The following is a 4,559-nucleotide window of genomic DNA, read 5'->3' as shown; positions in this document are numbered from 1 at the left end:
GGAAGGCGGAGGCCCCGCCCCTTAACCCTGGCGGCCACTTCCGGCTGCTCGCTTCCGGCCATAGAGTTGCGGGCCAGAGCGCTGGGGCAGGGTCTGGGAGGACCGGTGCGGGAGTCTGCGAGTCGGGGTAGAGACTGTCCAGCCGGTCCGGAAGCCTTCCAGAAGTAGGCTTGCCCCGGGTTGGGACTTGGCGACCGGGCGTTTGACCGAATATTGGAAGCTGTCAAGAAGCCAGCACCGGCAGGCCAGTGGCTGGACCGGCGACCCCTGACTCCCACCTCAGAGCAGCCAGCCTCCAGCGGGCCATTTTAGTCGTCAAAGGGCCTTTCCTCACCTCACCCCACCCTACACAAATTCTCTTTTGTATAAAAGCCAATCCTCCTTCAAGGAAGAATGGCTGCCCAAGTGTGGGTGTTGCTGTGAGCAGAGAGCCAACAGCTTAACCCCAAGCTACCCACCCAGGATGAACAAGTGAGGCTAAGGCACAGAGGCCGAGTCCTGAGGGGCTCAGGAGGTGGACCCAGAGGCCTGCTTCACACTCCCGCCTGGCAGGTGACTGCAGGACCTGCAGCCCCCAGCCCCCCAGTCTCTGATTCTAAGACCACCATTCACAAAAACACAGCACAGTGGACTATAGGCGAGTGCATTTTATTTAGTGAAAGAAAGCAATGTGGGGGGGTCAAGCTTTTGTTCATTATTTACACATTTTGAAGCTTAACAGGTCATATCATAACTATTTCTGACTGTGGGTCATTATCAACATTTTGGGAAACAATGGCAGTGGAGGTGATGATAAACTCTGGACATGGTTTTAAAGGCTGTTTAATGCCTTCATTGGATGTGGCATTGTGAAACACCCCCCTCCCCCCAAAAAAGGCTCCAAGATAAAACTTTCTTTGGTCAGAATTAACCAAAGTGTCTTTGATTGTCCATTGTGTTTAACAATATACTGGTTTTTTTTTAGGGACTTCTATTTACATATACAAAAGTTTTTAGGTTATTAATTTTTTTTTTAAAAAGTGTTAACTTTTTTTTTAAAGATTTATTTTTATTATTTTTTTATTGGAAAGGCAGATATACAGACAGGAGAGACAGAGAGGAAGATCTTCCGTCCGATGATTCACTCCCCAAGTGAGTGCAATGGACCGATACTATGCCGATCCAAAGCCAGGAGCCTCGAGCCTTTTCCGGGTCTCCCATGCGGGTGCAGGGTCCCAAAGCCTTGGGCCGTCCTCGACTGCTTTCCCGGGCCACAGGCAGAGAGCTGGAAGGGAAGCGGGGCTGCCGGGATTAGAACCGGCGCCCATATGGGATCCCGGGCGTGCAAGGCGAGGACCTTTAACCACTTGCGCCACCACGCTGGGCCCCCAAAAGTATTAACTTTTAAAAACTTCTAGACATTTTAGTACTTTGTTTTTCTGGGCTATAAAATAACTTCTCTGTCTTTGCTGATCCTCTGATATGCACTTCCCAATCAATGATGAATTCCTCTACACTCTAATAATTAATTCAAATAGACTATACAACATATCATTTGAAGTTGTAGGAAAAGAAAATCAACCACTTCTACCAATATTTCAATACAAGCATCCTAAACTACCAATCAAAAATACAACCTAAGTAGGGAGCCAAAGTAAGTCTGAGCAACAGTAGGTACCTTACTCTCCCAGCCATGTGGATCTGTGGCTAGAAGAACCAGGCTGCCTGCTGGGGATCCTAGCTCCCCATCTATTGCTGCTGGGTGAGGGGAGCGTCCTGGGCTTGTGGGCAGCCAGTGCACCAACTGACACCAGCTCTGCCTGCTGGCTGCCATGGATAAGGCCACTGTATGTGTAAGTGAGGAATGAATCCCGAGGGACACTCAACCACAAAGCCACTGTACTTGCAGGTAAGTGAGGGGACTGAGACCTGGTAGTTTGGAGGGGAGAGACCTGAAGATCTTTGTGGGTCGGACTGATACACCAGCCCATATGGAAGTCCTGGGTTGGGCTTGTTAGCATGAAACATGACTGACAATGAACATGACACACAAGCTATGGCTGGGGGCCTGTCTGGCAGGGCTAGATCCCAGTACCTGACAGTGAGTGTCACATCAGGGAATGGGTCAAATCAATTGGGCTATGACACCAACTAGCAAGAGAACCAAGTCCAGGGGTGGATTCTGTGGGGGACAAATGGGCCCAACGCTATGGAACTACAAGACCCGCTGGTTAGCTTAAGAGTTGGAATGATGATGGGCTGAGTTAGGTGTGACCATGTAACTCACTGGTAGTGGGGCTGAGAACTAGTGGGCAGGTCCAGACTGTAGCACTAGCATGACCACCCTGAAACATGGTGTGGGGTGTGCTGGGCTACACCAATTCATACAAAGACCAGGACAGATGGGGCGAGCCATGCTGTGTAAGGGCCAAACTCTTGCTGACAAACATGAGATCTTGCTGTGGGAGTGACCCCATTGAAGGAACCTGGGGAACTCCCCTAGTGGGTCATAGCTCCTACTGATGAGCACATGGAAAGCAATGGACCCAAGGCCTTGAACCCCTGCACGCACAAGGAGGACCTGGAGGATGCTTTTGGCTTCAGACTGGATCAGCTCCGGATGTGGGGCCGTTTGGGGAGTGAGGCAGTTGGTGGAAGACTTTTTTTTTCTTTTCCTGTCTCTTACTGTGAATCTGAAAAGGTAGATTTTTATATAGAGAGGGACAGACAGACGCAGAGGTCTTCATCTGGTTGTTCACTCCCCCAGTGGCCTCAGTGGCTGGAGCTGGGTCCATGGTGCTGTATTAGCTTAGAGCCCTTCCTGCTCCCCTGCCTGGGACCCAAATGCATACATGCATAGTTCCGGCCCACCAGCATGCCATGCATGCCAGCATGCTGGCCTGGGACCCAATGCCACCCACTTCCCAACCTCCAGCTGCCTGGAACTCTGGCACATGTGAGTACTCAGGCCTGGAACCTGGAACAGCACTCCAACAGCACCGAGCAGTTGTTTTCTTTCTGCACTTTTTTTTTAAAAAGATATTTATTTTTATTGGAAAGTCAGATTTACAGAAGGGAAGATCTCCCATCTGCTGATTCACTTCCCAAGTGGCTGCAATGGCCGGAGTCACACTGATCTGAAGCCAGGAGCTACTTCCTGGTGTGTCACATGGGTGCAGGGTCCCAAGGCTTTGGGGCATCCTCTACTTCTTTCCCAGGCCACAAGCTAGATGGTAAGCAGGGCTGCCAGGATTAGAACTGGTGCCTATATGGGATCTGGACGCATGCAAGGCAAGGACTTTAGCCACTAGGCTACCATGCCGGGCCCACTTTTTTTCTTATTTTTAAGAACTAATGTAACAAAAGAGTAGTTACAGAGAAAGAGAGAGCAAATCTTTCATCCAAATAGCCACAACAGATAGGGTCAGGCCAGGCACAAGCCCTAGGAGCTCCATATGGGCTTCCACATGGGTAAAGGAGCCCAAGCACTTGGTTCTTCCACTGCTTTCTCAAGTGCAGCTGAGAAAGTGGATAGAAAGTGGAGCTGGATAGAAAGTGGAGCAGCTAGGGGCCAGGCGTGATAGTGTAATGATTAATGTCCTTGCCTTGAATGCAGCTGGGATCCCATATGGGCGCCGGTTCTAATCCCGGCAGCTCCACTTCCCATCCAGCTCCCTGCTTGTAGCCTGGGAAAGCAGTCAAGGACAACCCAAAACCTTGAGACTCTGCACCCGTGTGGGAGACCTAGAAAGAAGTTTCTGGCTCCTGTCTTCAGATAGGTGCAGCACCGGCCGTTGCGGCCACTTGGGGAGTGAATCATTGGATGGGAAATCTTCCTCTCTGTCTCTCCTCCTCTCTGTACATCTGCTTTTCCAATAAAATAAATAAATCTTTAAAAAAAAAAGTGGAGCAGCTAGAATTTTACTTGGAGCTCGTATAGGGTGTCAGCACTGTAGTCAGCCCCCTCCCAGGACTTTTGATATCATTCTGCTGACCTATGCTTCTGTATCAGGAACAGGTTCCCATGAAGCACAGCCTGCTGTTTTCCTAACTCTTGGGCAGAATGATTGCAGTAAGGTCTTTACAGGCGTGGATCAAGCCAAACACAAGGCACACAGAGGCTCTGGGCTGGCAGCAGAGATCAAGAAGACCTTACCTACTTCTCTCTCCCTCGCCAGATCTCACAACCCCTTACTCCTGCAATGCAATCAGGGACCTGAAGGCATCAACCTGCTTGGCTGCTACAGAGAAAGCAATGCTGAAGGCTGCTAAGCAGTGGGGGAAGGTGGAAGCTGACAGCTTAGTCATTTCACAGGATCCCCAACCATCTGGCGATCGCTTCACCTGAAAAGCTTCCAAAGTGTGCAATCTAGTGAGCTGCATCATTGAGCTGTGAAAGCAATGCAATGAAAAGCTTGTGTCAGTGGTTCCTAAAAACGAAAAGTAATCCATGATGAACTGCACAATGAAACAGTGAAATGATTGACAATTTACGCCTCAATTTGTTTTACCTGTTGTGTAGTTTATTTGGTTTATTTAAATAATAAAAGGACTGGAGAAAGGTATCTGGTTCAGCAGTT

The sequence above is a fragment of the Ochotona curzoniae genome, unplaced genomic scaffold (genome assembly GCF_017591425.1).
Source record: "Ochotona curzoniae isolate NIBS_2020 unplaced genomic scaffold, NIBS_Ocur_1.0 contig_899, whole genome shotgun sequence".
In the NCBI taxonomy this organism is placed as follows: domain Eukaryota; kingdom Metazoa; phylum Chordata; class Mammalia; order Lagomorpha; family Ochotonidae; genus Ochotona; species Ochotona curzoniae.
The sequence above is the reverse complement of the archived record's forward strand: the minus strand, read 5'-3'. Positions refer to the sequence as shown.